Source organism: Felis catus, chromosome B1 (genome assembly GCF_018350175.1).
Source record: "Felis catus isolate Fca126 chromosome B1, F.catus_Fca126_mat1.0, whole genome shotgun sequence".
Classification (NCBI taxonomy): domain Eukaryota; kingdom Metazoa; phylum Chordata; class Mammalia; order Carnivora; family Felidae; genus Felis; species Felis catus.
This window is the reverse complement of record NC_058371.1, coordinates 89797900-89815353: the sequence shown is the minus strand read 5'-3', so window position 1 is coordinate 89815353 and position 17454 is coordinate 89797900. Positions and strand designations below refer to the sequence as shown.

At 34.8% G+C, this 17454-nt stretch overlaps 1 long non-coding RNA gene across 2 annotated transcripts in view; it reads right to left on the bottom strand.

Moving 5' to 3' along the window:
* Positions 1-14989, bottom strand: part of LOC105260505 — a 60750-nt gene extending 45761 nt beyond the window's left edge. For both annotated transcript variants that reach the window (XR_006596756.1, XR_002156696.3), the window contains exon 1: positions 14831-14989. This is a non-coding gene — a long non-coding RNA (uncharacterized LOC105260505). The remainder of the gene's footprint in view (positions 1-14830) is intronic.
* Between the last annotated feature and the right edge of the window lie 2465 nt (positions 14990-17454).

Here is a 17454-nt window from a genome sequence, read left to right as displayed (position 1 = left end):
TAAAATATTGTAAGTACTAAAGATAGATGATTTCAGAATGTTTTGAGGGAGACTCAAACAGAGTCCATAAGAGTCCATAAGAGACTCTTAACAGAGAACAAACTGAGAGCTGATGGGGTTTGGTGAGGGGGAGAAGAAAATGGGTGATGGGAGGAGGTCACTTGTTGGGATAGACACTGGGTGTTGTACATAAGGGATGAGTCATGGGAATCTACTCCCAAAATCAAGAGCACACTGTATACACTGTATGATAGTTAACTTGACAATAAATTATATTTAGAAAAAAGAAAAAAATAAAAAAGAATGTTTCCAGTCAATTTTTAGTGAGATTTTTTAATTTTATTTATTTTGAGAGAAAGAAACAGAAAGAGCACAAGCAAAGGAGGGTCAGAGACAGAGAGAGACACAGAATCTGAAGCAGGCTCCAAGCTCTGAGCTGTCAGCACAGAGCCTGATGCTGGGTTCTAACTCACGAACCATGAGATCATGACCTGAGCTGAAGTCGGACACTCAACCGACTGAGTTACCCAGGCATCCCAGTGAGATTTAGATGGAATCGATATTTGGATAATTCAAAATTATGCTATCTGATTAAAACTGATATATAGAATTCTGTTTAAACCAACAGAAGAAATATATATTCATATTAAAACAAGAATATTGAATAGTATAATTAAAATTCTATTATGGAAGCTTTGCCTAATTTTTTTCCACAAAGAAGTGCGTATGTCAAAGTTTAGTCAGATAAAATATATGCAAGAATGAATTTAATAGTACTAAGGCAGAGAAAACAAAATGCAGAATTATGTATGCAAAGTATTAGATTTATTAGTGGTTTCTGGAATATGTACATGTACTTACTTTAAAGACTGATACTGAGAAGGTTGGGCATGTTCTGGTTTTGTGTGGTATGAAGGTGAGGTAGGCTGTTGGTATATTGTCTTCATATCTGTTTGTTTCTGCTTCTTAGTTCCTTTTCTCCTGGTACTTTATTCTCCTTTCTTCACTCTCCCCAAAAGCCAACAAGACAATTGAGTCAGTGTTCAAGTTAAAAGAAACATATGTTCATATAAAAACATATGTTCATATAATCATGTTATTTTAATGATAATGTTTTGGCTGTTTAAGCATGGCTTAAAACTTTTCATAATAACCATGTGTAATTTTGTAGTACATTTAAACTAATATTCTAAAAATAGTTTAGGGACACCTGGTGGCTCAGTTGGTTAAGCAATCACATCTTGATTTCATCTCAGATCATGATCTCACAGCCTGAGACTGAGTCTTGCTTAGGGCTCCATGATGTTTGTGGAGCCTGCTTGAGATTCTCTCTCTCTCCTTATGCCCTTCTTCCCTGCTCACTCTCTCTCTCTTAAAAAAAAAAAAAAAAAAAAAAAAAAAAAAGGATGCCTGGGTGGCTCAGTTGATTAAGCTTCCAACTTCGGCTCAGGTCATGATCTCATGGTTCGTGAGTTTGAGCCCCACATCAGACTCTGTGCAGACAGCTCAGAGACTGGAGCCTGCTTCCGATTCTGTGTCTCCTTCCCTCTCTGCCCCTCCCCTGCTCACATTCTGTCTTTCTCCATAAAATAAACATTTAAAAAATAAATAATAAAAATAGTTTTGCACTTAGAAAAATATTAGGTGGGATAATAGACCAAAATATTTAAATTAATTGTTTAAAACTTTGAAATAAACAAGCCATTCTTTAAGGATTTTGCATTCAGAAAGAGAGCCATGATGCTGTTTGACACATAATTATTCACTGTAATATAATAGCATTCCATTGAATTGACATTGCTTCTCTACAATTGATGGTTTATTCTTCATTGAATAAACACATCTAGATTCCCCATTTTCTTCCTACTGCTCCTGGCTTCCTGTGACTCTTTTTACCATTCCTTAGATTAGTTTGGCCTAGGGACTGTCCTTGGTCTTCTGTTTCCACTCATATTTTTCAGCTTATCTGAAAATTACTTCAAATACTACCAAATACCACCTGGATGCTAATGATTATTTAATGTGGAATTTCTAACCTAGAACCCTCTCGAGTGTCACAATGACTACCAGGCAGCCTCATCAAAATGAAAAAAAACAAAGTCTATCTATCTATCTATCTATCTATCTATTATCTATCTATCTTTATTATCTATCTATCTATATTTTATCTATTATCTATGTATGTATATATGTATGTATGTAATGTATGTATGTATGTATCTATCTATCAACTCTCTATTTATAATAATTTTCACACCATCACCTTTTAGTGTAGATGAAAACTCATTCCTCAAAATATTCTTACTTCCTTTTCCCTTTTCTTTTTTAAGGGAACTATACTTTTCCAAATCATCTAAATCATCATAAACTTGGCAGCTTGCTGTATTTCTCACTCTCCTTACCTCAATCTCCACCCATCACCACCTATGAGTTTATATCCTTACACCTTGCTTATCTGACCTTTCCCATATCCAGTGCTCCTATCTTAGTTCAGGCGATTACTTTGTGCTGAGCTACTATCTCAGCTTTCTGACTGTACATGCCTGTATTCCCACATCACTCATACATCTTGTACACCCATTTCAAAAGGATTTTCTTCTAACATAAATGTGATTAAATCACTTCCTTGCTTGACACGGTTACATAGCCTCTTCTTATTCTCAATCAGGGATTAGCAAACTATGGCCTGTGGGCCAAATTCAGGTTCCACCTGCTTTTATAAGCTTTTATTGGAATACTGCCACACCTGTATACTTTTATATCGCATAAATTGCTTTAGCTCTTATAATGGCAAAGTTGAGTACCTGTAACAGAAACTATTTGGTATGCAGAGGTTATATATCTAGACTTTTACAAAAATTTATGACCCTACTTGAAATACCAAATTCTTAACCCCAGCCATCTCTGTCATTATTTCTGAGTTTGTTTAATGCCCTGTGCAGAATACACACTGATATATTTCAGCATCAATATCAGGATATACACTGATATAGTTATATACATAACTCTCTATATATAATACACACATAGTAACTTTACATTTCAATAAATGATAAAAACTTTTAACTATTATCATTCTCTTGCCTGAAACACACATCACACTTTTCACACTGCAACCCCAGCCTTCCATTTCTCGATCACTTAAAAGATCACAATCTTTTAAGAATTGAATCAATTTTTCACCTTGTCTGTGGCATTAATCCCAGGGTAAACTAATCCCTCTTTGCCCTGTGCCCCCTTCGCCTCCCTATACCCTGTACACTGTTATTTATCACATATAAAGTGTTCTCCCTTTGTTCACACGCGATCTCTATCACTTTCCCTGCTCCTCTGCACAGAAGCAAAACATAGGTTTTATTCTTTGTGCTATATGGAGCACGGCACCTTTCATACAGTTAGCACTCAGCAAATGTTAATGGTGTACATGCATACATGAATGAATAAATATTATGTATCCTCTGGGTGAAAATCTTTATTTTAGGGGGAAAGGTAATTGGCATCCATGTTACTGGGAAGTTGTTACTCCTTATATTAACTTCTCCATATAGGTTTTTATTTTCTCAAAGTAAAAAAACAAGTCCTAAGTAAATTTATTTTTCAGATCCCATCCTATTCTATACTATATTCTGCTTAGCTTTGGTACCATTCCCTTTTTTTTCCTTCTTAGTAGGTTATATTGATTTATTGGAATAAAACTCTACTCTTCTAATTCCTTTTTTAAAATATACTTTCTTCATTTTTGAAGTTGATTTCTATCAATTTTTTTGGACAACTTTCATCCCAAGAACCTAACTTTATTCAAGTCTAATTATAGTCCTGGCACTCTTGTTTCCCAGAGAACATATTACCAAATTTGCTGCTGAAAACAAATAAACAACAAATCTGTGGAAATTATGGAGTTGTAGAACAATGCTTTAGTTTCTCACAATTGATTTTGTTTTCACTGTACATTTCTCTGTAGAAAATATAGAAAGATGCCCTATTACATTCTCTCAGTTAATAACTTTTCTTCCCCATTTTGTTAGCTGGATATTTTTTCTTTCATGATAAAGTAAGAAAAAGATAGCTTGAGGATGGAAGTAAAGATATTGTTTAAAACAATACAATTTTAATGGAATACTGTACAGACAAAGGGAGGAGATCATATAACGGCTCAGGTACTTTCTACTTCTATTATGTGTCTGAATTAAACAATAGGATTTTTTTTATCCCACTCTAAGACAATCTTGGGTAAAAGCAAATTTGGTCATAACTTTTAACATATTTTAATTAACTGTATCTAGTTTTGGAAAGCAGAAAGTAACATTCAGGATATTCATCAAACTAGTCCATACTCCCATTATAAGTAGGTAGGTAGACACATGTATATTATCTCTTCAAAAATATTTTATCTCCCATCTTATATCCAGGATTCTATCTAAGGAATTAGAAACCAAATTCAAGAGAATTAGTTCATGGAGCAAGAATGCAATATATATATGGTGAAATGTGACTTTGAGGAACAGTACAGATGTCAGATTATTCTGGACTTTACATCATACCTGAACTCATGCATGTGTACACCCCCACACAGACGCACTCACACATTTTCAGCAAAGTGTTTAAGACAGGTGTGCATTTAATAGCAATTCATTTAGAAAGAAAACTAAAGAATACAAGCCTACCAATGAGGTTGATTTCTTTTTCAGTCTGTTATGCCTGTATCAAATAGTTCAGTCTGTATCAAATAGTGAATTTCTGTAGATTGCATAACAAAGAATGGAGAGTAGCTAATATGGATTGGGTTAAATAATGGTGCGCTTCTGTATGCAAAAAAAACTTCACGTTAAAGTGACTATAAATTGTGACATTAAATGGATATTTATGGGGGTCTGGGTGGCTCAGTCAGTTAAGCGACTGGTTTCAGCTCAGGTCATGATCTCATCGTTCGTGGGTTCGAGTCCCACGTTGGGCTCTATGATGACAACTCGGAGCCTGGAATCTGCTTCAGATTCTGTGTCTCCTTCACTCTCTTCCCCTCCCCTGCTTGCTCTCTCTCTCTCTTTCTCAAAAATAAACATTAAAAAATAAATTAAAAAATAGTCATAAGGAAATTGTAAATATTCCTGAATGCACAAAAAAACACTGTCTGATAATAGAGAAATTTAAAAAACATTCTTTTCAAAATAATTATATAGACCTTAGTTATATTTAATTTTTTAAGATCCTGAATTTCACTACACACATGCCTAAACATATAACTCCAGGTATGTAAACAAATCTAGCTATAATTTTTTTAGCTGTGAACTATGTTATTCGTACAACTAAAGCAAAATGATTGGAGCAATGTATTCACGATTCCTGACTTCATAGAAAATAATTATTTACTAATATAAAGCTTATGAGATATTCTAGGTGTTAGAAATTATGGTTCATATACAGTCAAGACATATATTCATTCAAGAAACACATTAATCAAATAGTATTGCCTAATAGAGATTGGAGTAGAGAGGTGAATAAAAGCAAGCAAAAACATTATTATCGTTGAGCTTACTATTTAATGGTAGAGGTAGATCCTAGACAAGATAAATAAGTAAAAAATATGCTATGTTAGAAGGTAATCAATTCATGCTGTGAATTGGAGGTTAGAAAATGCTGGCATAAAGGGGTTTCACATTCAGCTAGGTTGTCAAGCAGGGCAAGACTAAAAAGTCCTGACAGAAAGGAGGAGGGAACTTTGAACTATGTAGGGTGAGAATGTTCCCATAAGGAGGATAATACAAACTGCCCAATAAGAGAGCAGCTACAGGCACAGCAAACAGGCCAGTGTGGTTCTTGTGGGGTGGAAGGAGAAGAGAAATATATAAAAGAAAGTAAGGGGGGTGTTGGGGGCAAGAAGTGGTAACAAAATTTTAAAACATTGATTCTCCTTTTGTAGACACTCCTTATCTGTTGCAGGTTCACATCACTTACAGATTTTAATCCTATCTTCTATTTCCTCTAGTACGCCTGTGTGTGTGTGTGTGTGTGTGTGTGTGTGTGTGTGCACACGTGACAGAGAGAGAGAGAGAGAGAGAGAGAGAGAGAGAGAGATCGAGATCCATGGGTTTCCTTCCAACCAAGAGGGGAACCAATCAGTATATTGTCAGCTACTGTGGGTTATAAGAAATGTTCTTTTGCAAAATTCAGAGTCTGGAAGTGAAGCCACAGTCATGGCATAATTCACATACACTATTATTTACCTGCTGTCTCACCTTGTTTATGTTAGGCATTGGCCAGCTGTGCAAATATGTATAGCTCTGATGAAGATGGAACAAAGTTCTGAATAAAGAACCTGAATACTTTATGCATCAAGATTTCACAAAATAATTTTTAAAGTTAAGATGTTTTAGTGTTAATTATGAGATATTCGCAAAAATAAATCAACATTTATAATAATATGTCTACAAAAAAATCAAGAGGAAAAGTTTTACAAAGTTTTTATCAACCCAGGTAATCTTACACAAGAACTAAGTTTGAAATGAGCACGAACTCATGAACTGTGAGATATGAACGGAGCTGAAATCAAGAGTTGGATGCTTAACGGACTGAAACACCCAAGTGTCCCTTTTTAGTTATTTTTAATCAAATTTTATCACAAGTGATAGATATATTCACAATAATCATTCAATATCTAGAAAGTTTTTCTTAAAACCTACTCTTATTTCTCATATTTATGGCTATTATTTAGCAAAATGTTTTCTAATCTGAACTATTTAAATATTTGTCTTAAAAAATTCTAATATATGTCATACTTGTCTCAAGCCCTAAGGGGTAGTGTTTTTTTTTAGTTGAGCAATATTACAATAATTTTTACAAGCAATATACAATGCTTTCCTTGAACTGGATACAGTGGAAATAAAGTGCCACATTGGGATTTGTCCTAGTTTGTCATTGATATAAATTAATTTTCAGAGATTCTACTATCAGTAAAATGGATTTGTCTATAATGAAGTACATCTTATAATGTCACACAAATCCTTAAAATAATAGGCTTTAAATCTGTGATTCATAATTCATGCATGTGGTAATATTATAGATAAGCACAGTGTCTATAATAGTGTTTAATAAAGACATCATGCCAAGCTAGCCAATAACCTATGACATAATTACCTACCAACTATTTGACATGTTATAAGTCTTGCTAAGTACTTAAATAAAGGAAAAATAAGTTTACCAAATGAAGAAAAAATATATATTTGGATCAGGTAAAGACAAATTAATTTAAGATTCTAATTTAATCCAATGGTACATACACATCAAAAATTATATTGCATCTTTCTGAGAATGTATTATATTGTGTTGTGATTTTTATACAAAATTCCATATTGTCATCTGTAAAAAATAAGAAATGTTTTGCATTATATTTTTGACTAAGAATGTGGTCTTTGATGATATATATTTAAGATCCCTATGGTAAAGTCCCTGTGGCATTTCCCTGAATGCTGTTCCCTTGACTCGTCAGTCAAGTTCATCCATTAAAACAGCTTATTTCCTCTTTGCTTCACAACAACAAAAAAGACTTTTTTTAAAAGATTAATTTTATAATGTCATGGAAAGATATTTAGAAAATATATTATTAAAAATATCAATAGAGCTGCTTAGAGATTAATGATCTTGTCACTGCAACAGCCTACAATTTTTTAATTAATTTTTCAGTGCTCTAAAAAGACATTATGGAGATATTTTCTTTGCAGTATGTCTACTGTTTAGATAGTTATTAGATTGCTTTAGAACATTATTTGTTAATGATAAAAGAAGAGAAGCATTTTGATGAGATATGTTGAAGCTTATTTTGAAAGACAAGTGAGAAGGTAATACTTTCATTTTCTTTTCACATTTATTCCTTTAAAATGTTGTAAATTAATTAAAACAAAACAAAACAAGATTATTTTTATGAAATTAAGTGTCCTTTGTTACAGTCTTAATGAGGTTAAAGAATAAGAAATTTATTCACTTCTTGGGGTGCCTGGGTGGCTCTGTTGGTTGAGAGGCCGCTCTTGATTTCAGTTCAGGTCATGGTGTCCTAGTTCGTGGATTTGAGCCCTACATCAGGCTCTGCACTGTCAGCATAGAGCCTGCTTGGGATTTTCTTTCTCCCTCTATCTCTGACCTCTCCCATTAGTGTTCTCTCTCTTACTCTCTCTTTCTCTCAAAATTAAATGAATAAACTTAAAAAAATTAGAAAATAAAGAAAAATTTCCCTTCTTTCCATGAAAAATATCGTGCACATATTATATGCCAGGCAATGCTAGACTGATAGAGAATTTCATAGATAGATAGATAGATAGATAAATGATAGATCAATCTGTCAAGCTAGTCTCTCCATATATTATCACATACACCTAGTAAAACAGAATTTGGACTACATCACACATTCAATCATCAAACAAATTATCTTGAACACCTGTTTATTTTTAATAACTTACAATAACTACAATTAACATAATACTTTATAGATTTTTCTTTGTGTGGGTCTATGAATATGTGTACTTGGTATTTTTGTTTAACTTTGTAAAATGAAATAATACGAGATGTTTTCTGTGATTGGCTTTCAAGGGGCTTCTAGTTTATTCACCAAGGAGTTTAATTCTATCCAGTAAAAACCAATGCAAAGCCTCTAGGCACTTTTCTGTCAATTGATGAAAATATACCTTGTTTTATGTGTATTTCTGTTTAGCAGCACCATATTTAACATATATATTGTTGGGGCGCCTGGGTGGCTCAGCCCGCTAAGCATCCGACTTCGGCTCAGGTCATGATCTCGCGTTCTGTGAGTTCGGGCCCGGCATCGGGCTCTGTGCTGACAGATCAGAGCCCGGAGCCTGTTTCAGATTCTGTGTCTCCCTCTCTCTCTGACCCTCCCTGTTCATGCTCTGTCTCTCTCTGTCTCAAAAATAAACAAACATTAAAAATTTTAAATATATATATATATATATATATATATATATATATAGTTGATTCATTTACACTAAACTTGTGGTCAACAGTATCATAACTTACACCTGAAAACTAACATTATCTAACAGACAAACTTTCTCTATAAGGCACCTCAAAGTCTTCTAACATATAAGTACACTATAAAAGAAATTCTGCACTATGTTTCAAAACCACTTAAAACAGGAAAAAATCACTGGGGTGCCTGGATGGCTGGGTGGTTAAGTGTCCAACTCTCAATTACATCTCAGGTCATGATCTCAAGGTCTTGTGAGTTGGAGCGCCATGTCGGGCTCTGCATGGGCAGTGCAGAGCCTGCTTGGGATTCTCTCTCTCTCCCTCTCTCTCTACCCCTCCCCCATTCATGCTGTCTATCTCTCTCAAAATAAATTAATAAACTAAAAATATTTTCTTTAAAAAGGGAACATCGCCAACAAGAAACAAAAAATGTGAAAGAATGTGCACACTTATTTATAGCATAAAAGCTGAGACAAAACGTCATAGCACAGCACTGTTGACTTTAGCTAGGAAGTATGTCAGGTAACTCAAATTTTCCACCTCTCTGTACATTTCCCAGGGTGACTATGATAACATCTAAGGAAGTGACTTGGGGTTACAAAGAAATTTTAGTGAATAAGTGCAATTCTAAATATGGAATCTTGTTAGGACATCTTAAATGCTATAGAATTTAAAAAAAATAGGAGCGTGTCTCAGTGGCTCAGTAGATTAAATGTCTAACTCTTGGTTTCAGCTCAGGTCATGATGTTGTGGTTCGTGAATTCAAGCACTGTCTCAGGTTCTGCATTGGCCGCATGGAGCCTGCTTGGGAGTCTCTCTTCCTCCCCTGCTTGTGCTCTTTCTCTCTGTCTCAAAATGGAAACAAAACAAAAATTACAAAAAAAGCAAACTAGGATATTCAGCCATAAAGTAGAATGGAATCTTACCATTTCCAACAACATGGGTGGACCTAGATGTTATAATGCCAAGTGCAGTATCAGACAGAGAAATACAAGTGCCATATGATCTTACTTCTATGTGGAATCTAAAACAAATAAACAAATGAAATAGAAACTGACTTCTAGATACAGAAAAATTATTGGTTGGTTATCAGAAGGGGGAGGGGTTGGGAGTGGGCAAGATAGGCAGAGAGGATTAAGAGGTACAGACTTCCAGTTATAAAATTAATAAATCACAGGGATATAATGTACAGCACAGGTAATAGAGTCAATAATACTGTAAGAGATTTGTATGCTAAGAGATGACAATTTGACTTATTGTGGGGATAATTTCATGGTGTACACAAATATGAAATCACTACCATGTACACCTGAAACTGATAGTATATTGTATGTCAATTATTCTTCAATCAAAAAGAAAATTAAAAAGCGGAATAAAATAATAAAATAAAATAAAATAAAATAAAATAAAATAAAATAAAATAAAATAAAGAGCTCTGGGAAGAGGAGTGGTTATAATCTTAAAAGAGTTACTCAGGGCATTTCTAAGAAGAGTATCCCTGAGAAAATGATATGTCCATAAGAATCTGGAGCAAGTGAGAAGGGTGGCCATTTGGTAATCTGGAATGGAGCACCCCAAGCAAAAGGAAGACCCACAGCTGAAATGTGAAGCTAGGAGTACACCTGAAGCATTAGCTGAAGAACAAGAAGGTAACAATGGTAGGAGGATTGGTTGAGGGAGAGGACAGTGGCAGAGGAGGTCAGGGAAGTAATGAAGGACCAGTTCCTGTCCGTCTTTGGGGCAATAAAATGAGAAGTTGTCACAGGACTGACTTATATTTGAAATCAACCTCACTAGTTGCTGATTTCAGAAGAGACCAATAGAAAGAGAAGAGGGGAATGGTGGTCAAAGGAAAAAGCCAAGATAGCCTCTTGGTGTGTGGAAATTAGAGTCCAGAGATGACCAGGTTCAAACCCTAATAATAGCAGCGGAAGCGGTGAGGACTAGTAACACTCTAGATATATTTTTAAAGTACCGGATGTGGAGCATGAGGGAAAAACTGAGGGGAATTAAGTGTCTAAATATTTTTAGCTCAACCAACTACAAGTATAATCAGAAGTATAATTACCCTTGAATACTGATATGGAAAGAATGCAGGAAGAGTAGATATTGGGGGGGGTGCATTAGTATTAACATGCTGAATTTGAGATGACTATAAGATATAGGGATATCACAAAGGTAATTACATAGATAGGTCTGAAATTGAGGAAAAACCATTGATATAAGGAAGAAACAAGAATGTGGAGTTGGCCGCAAATAAATAGTATTCAAAGCCAATACACAGGTAAGTGGACCATGGACAGAGCCCTGTGTTGCACCTAATTTAAGATGGTAAGGGAGGAGTGGAAGCCCCCAAAGTTGACCAAAGGAGCTACCAGTGAGACAGAAAATAAATTAGGAGAGGGGAGCATCTTGATATGCAGGGAAAGTAGTGCATCAAGGTTAAGTGTGTGGAACTGTTTCATATGCTAATAAATCAATTAAATTGGGAAGGGAAAATTGATATGAGGTTTGGTAATGTAAAAATCATTAGGGATGTCTATTTAGAACTCTAGGAAGACAATCTTGGTCAGATTATATTTAAGAGAGAAAAAAATCATGAGAATTTGGAGATGGTTAGCATAGATGATTATTTCCCAGGGTTTACAACAAATGGAAACCTCTGTGGCAGCTGGTGGTTCAAAATAATAATTTTTTAGAGATGGGATAATAACATTTTGTTTTCATGATGATGGGAACTGCACCTAGACAATAATTGCTGATATAAGAGAGAGCCAAAAAGCATTTCCTGGGCCGTATAGTGAAGGACAAAGGATAAAAGGAGAGAAAGTTAATGTGAAAGGCAGAAATTAGTGTATTCAGATGGAATTAAGGATAGTTCATGATAACACGCAAGAGTATAATGTATCCAGATGCTGATATGCAGGGAAATATGGCAGTGGGAGTGTGTAGATTTTTTCTTGTTGCCTCTATTTTAATAGTAAAGGATGAAATGGGGTTACCATGAATGTGAGTGGATGTAAACATGCAAGAGGTTTGAGGATAAAGAAGCAGTTATGAAAGAGCCCCATAGGTGAAGGGCAGCGGGGGAGTGATTGATCGAACAAATTAAAAGTTGTATCTTTGCCTGGTATCTTTATGGGCTCTTCTGAACATTGTCATTCTGAATCAAATTGCTACCAGTCCACATGGTGATATTTTTTTTTTTGCCCCAGTAATTTTTAATTAAGCGTTTGCATGTGTGGAATGGGTGAATAGACATGCTTAATCGGGGTCGTAGTTTGCCAATAAGTAAGTAAGACAAAGTGCGGATAATAACAAGGGCCAGTATTGTGTTTATTTATCATGAGAATTCCAAGACTGTGTGGCGATTTTCTCCAAGACATAATTTATTCAAATGTGCCAAACAAACCAACAAAAATCCCTTTCTACATAACAGGGAGTTTTGCCCATATCATTGCAAGGTTCAGTGATGCAATAGCCCTCCAAATGATGTGCTACCACTGGGGCGTGACAGTGCCCCTCATTGATGCTAATTTACCTTTCACGCTGCTAGTGGACTAGTCTTTACAATGCATTGGTCTACAAATGATATGTTTTGCAATTTAAAAAAAAAGTGTGCCTTTTATGCGAAAAAACAAACAACAAATTTTGCTTGTAATCCCATGACCAGAGCAAAGCTTTTTACATCCTTGTTGCATGCTATTTTCCAGGTAATTTTGTGGAAATATACACATTCCAATGGCAGAAGTTAATACCACTTATGTAGTGATATAATGACAAATAATAGTTTAACAGAATTATTAAAAAAATGATCTCATCTGGCCTGCTTTCACAATTCTTTTTTTTTTTTTCAATGTTTTTTATTTATTTTTGGGACAGAGAGAGACAGAGCATGAACGGGGGAGGGGCAGAGAGAGAGGGAGACACAGAATCGGAAACAGGCTCCAGGCTCCGAGCCATCAGCCCAGAGCCTGACGCGGGGCTCGAACTCACGGACCGCGAGATCGTGACCTGGCTGAAGTCGGACGCTTAACCGACTGCGCCACCCAGGCGCCCCTGCTTTCACAATTCTAATCCTTTGATGATTCTCTCTTAAAATAATTTTATTTTTTTGCATCAAAGCCCTTCACTAAATTCTACTCTATCTTCACTTGCATCTCACATGACTCAGATAAGCTGCTGGTGACAAATACATTTCTTTCTCTGGTCTTTGACCCTCCCCCAAGGTTGAAATTCATATATTCTGATTGCCCTTATCTCCTTTTTGATTTTCATTTGGATATCTAATAGGAAATTCAAACATAATGTCTCCAAATGCCTTGTTTCAATGGTACCATACCTGACCCCCACTTACTCCTCTGTCTTTTGTATCACAGTAAATCACACCATTATTCACACAGGTGCTCATTCCTGAACACAAGAATCTTTGACCTTCCTCTTTCTGCCAATCTACTCCATCATCAAATACTGTCAGTTCTACCTTCAAAATCAAGCCTCAGATGCACAACTTCTCATTTCAAGGTGTCCAATGCAACTCCTTCTCTGGAGTGTTCCTTTTAACGTACGAAACTCTCCTACAACTTCTCACAGAAGACAAAGTAAGGTTTAAAATCCCGCAACGCCCTGTATGCATAACATGGGAACTTTGCTCTTGAATTTTTCTTCACCAGAGAAACTCTTCCTTCCAAACGTCTCACCATCCCACATCGGTATTTTTCAAATGATGCTTTCTTAGAGAAAGGCAGGAATTATCTAAAAGGGACTATGTTTGAGGAAAATGGTATCCAGTGTGGCATTTGAAAATCTCTAGGGACATTCTGGTGTCCCCTGGGGATGGCGAACCAGTGGCATTTAATGTAGGTGCCCCAGGACTGTTAAACAGCCTGCATTATGTACAAATGTATCTTTGTCATCCACATATTTAAATCATCTGATGTATATATTTAAATAAGGTAAAAACTTATTTATAATTATCTCAACCTTAGAACTAAACTTTTTTACATAAACACAAAGTTGTTTTGGAAGCTTTTCTCATTCATGGAATTTTCCAATAATGTGACAACTGTATAAACAGAAAAAAGCATACTTTTTGAAAAACGATAAAGAATTATTCAATATATCCAAAAAATCATATTATCAGTGGTGATGCCATGCTTTTTGAGCTGGTCTCAGGCTTCTTGATTTTTTTCTTCTACCAAAAGATAGGCCAAGAATCTGATTATGGAAACACATATTATTTTTAACCTAAAATCACTTTATATTTAATTTTATAACACAGGTAAAGCATTATATTATTTTTGTAGCGGTCTTTGAATTTTTGTTACAGTTCTCTGGCTATCCTCGCCCAATATAAGTCACTCAGGCATATGTGGGAGCATCTGATAGGATTGAGAGCAAATGATTTAACATTCAACTTGTTAAAGCTCGTGTATTTCTATTTACTGTTTTTTTGCCATCAGATACGTTTCATCTCCTTACTATTTTGTAAAGTGAAAATGATAACAACACATTGCTGCCTTTTTGAGTATCTTCTGTCAATCACTTTATGTTCATCATTCCTAATCATCCAAACACCATAAAGTACTAAAGGTACTGAAGAAGAAAGAGATGCCTTATGGAATGAATGATCTCAGGGTGAGGAATCACAAGACATGACTCGATTTCTTGTCTTATCCCCCTTTTTAGACATGGATGCTGTATTTATATGCTCTATAGCATATTCCATAACGCGTTATGCATGGATATTCTAAAAAACATTATTCAAGGTTTCACATCAGAAAAAATAGGGGCATAAGTTATATTAATACTCAAACTGAAACGACAGCTCCACACTATGGCAAGTGGAGGCTGGTACCTGTTCCAATTCTTGGAAGTTTCTGGTCTTTCTTTCCTGGCATGTCCTTGAGTCCCTTTACCTCAGTCTTTCTTCCCGTGGCCTCAGTAGATAATAAGCAATGTGGCACATGCTTCCTGCAATAGGTGCCCCCAGGGCCACCTGGGTGGCTCAGTTGGTTCAGTGTCTGACTCTTGATTTTGACTCACGTCATGATCTCACAATTTGTGATTGTGAGTTCAAACCCTTGATCTGGCTCTGCACTGACAGCATGGAGCCTGCTGGGGATTCTCTCCCCTGCTCTCTCCCTGACCCCCCACCCCCCACCTCATGTTCTCTCTCTCTCTCTTTCTCTCAAAACACAAACTAACAAAACAACTTAATAGGTACCCACAACATCTTTAACATTTTCAACTGTAATGAACTTTAGTTAAGAAAGAATTTTCAGTTACTGAGGTGCCTGGGTGGCTCAGTCAGTTAAGCATCTGACTCTTGATTTCATCTCAGTAATCATCTCATGGGTTTGTGGGGTCTAGCCCTGTGTCTGGTTCCGTGTTGATAGTGCTGAGCCTGCTTGGGATTCTCTCTCCCTCTCTCTCTGCACCACCCCCTCTCAAAATAAATAAACTTTAAAAAAAGAAAGAAAACTCAGTTAAATAATATATTGCTTAATGAATGTAAAATCATTCAATCTGAATATAAAATTTAAATAATTCAGTAAATTAGGTAATTTTTGGAATTAAGAAGCCAATTTGTTAAAATGTTTCATCCATTCTATTTAAAGAAATGTTATAATTTCAACTATAACTATGTGACATACTGTCAAGATAATGGTTAATTTCTTTAAAGATAAAATTGTCAACTCATTACAGCTGAATTTGGAATATGATTTTCAAAACTGATTCAAAACTTAATTATCATTAGCTATTTTTTAGCTGATGTATTTTAAATTGTTAGGAATATTATTTTTAAAAATCAGACTTTATATGTAAATTATAAATTTAAGATTATTTTCAAAAATAGCAATGGAAAGAAACTAATTTATGTATTAGTTAGGCAAATGCTAATGTTTAAAGGCATACAGCTGCATTTCTTTTGGTAAAACAAGAAAATTCAATCTAAATCTTTTCAACCTTTCAGTTTGGATATGTGACAGTAATTGTAAATCTTGTTGACATGACCTCCCCTTCTCTTGGCAACCACTTAAGTTTGCATTTGAACAGCCAACACTCATTATCTATTACTTTGTTTTCCTCTGAATCCGGGAGAATACATTACTTTTTCTTTTATTGCGGAGTCATTTTCACAAATGGGTTCATATTACCAAGTATGAAGAAGATGACTACATTAATTATATTTATTAATAGCATGTGCTCAATTATATCACATTATTTACATATATTAATAGCATGTTGTATATATATGCATATACGAATACATCTACATATGTACACACACACACATATATATATGTGTGTATATATATATGTGTATATATATATATACACATATATATTATGTGTATATATATATGTATATATTATGTGTATATATATATACACACATATAGAAAGAAGTATTTCTCTCTTCACAGACCTGTGAAGAGAGAAATACTTCTTTCTAATGTAAGAATTCTTAAGTAAATATCTTAGAATTACTAGTAACATGGATAGCTAGTAACATGTGTTAATCTAGGTAGAGTTATCTTTCTCTTCTCTTCAAACAGTCCAGCTTTAATAATAGCAAGAGGACAAAATTTGAGTAACAAATTCTCACTAGGTAAGAGACTATATCTAATCCAGCGCTATGACATCAATGAGAATAAAGTTATTAATACTTTAGTGTACCAGATGCCTTCAGATATATTTTAGCTCAGATATAACATTTGTCCTGAAATTGAGAAAATAATGATCTGAAATATTAATTCTTGATGGGTCCATTTATTTTCTGTTGAATCTATTCACAATAGATTCTAATTCTAATTGAATGATGAGAGTAGGATTGAGAGAACAAAAGGAAGATGAAAGATTCTATATCTTCCTGACCAGGTTCGGCTGCAGATGACCTCCTGTTCTTTCTCTGATTTCTCATTGTTCCACAAGAGCTTGTGCAGATCAGAACAAGAATTCTTTAGTGTCTGTCATGTAACATTAATAATACCTCTTATCTCTTATGACATTGACCTACAAATAAATGGCAGCTAACAACTACACAGCTCAAGCTCACTCAAATGTGTGTTTTAAATAATGACAGTTTGAACATCAGATGCCTTACATATTGAATCCATACAAATCCTAGATCAGGAAACAGAATGGGATGGGATATGGACATGGGATAATAATAGATACTCTGAATATGTGAGTGATCATTGTTGGTAAGGCTCAATTGAAAATCATCTTCAGAAGGTTTTTTTTTTAACTTTATGTTAAATGTCCCTTCTACCTTTGTACTATGGTTTGTCTTGAAGTTTATTTTATATGATATTAATATAGACACACTAGTTTATGTTGTTTCATGTTTACATGAAGTGTATTTTTATAACATTTTACTTTCAGAGCATTTGTGTCATTACATTTAAATGCATGACTCCTATAGGGAAAGAAACATGCCTGGCTTATTATTATGTTATTCTTATTTATTGTTTT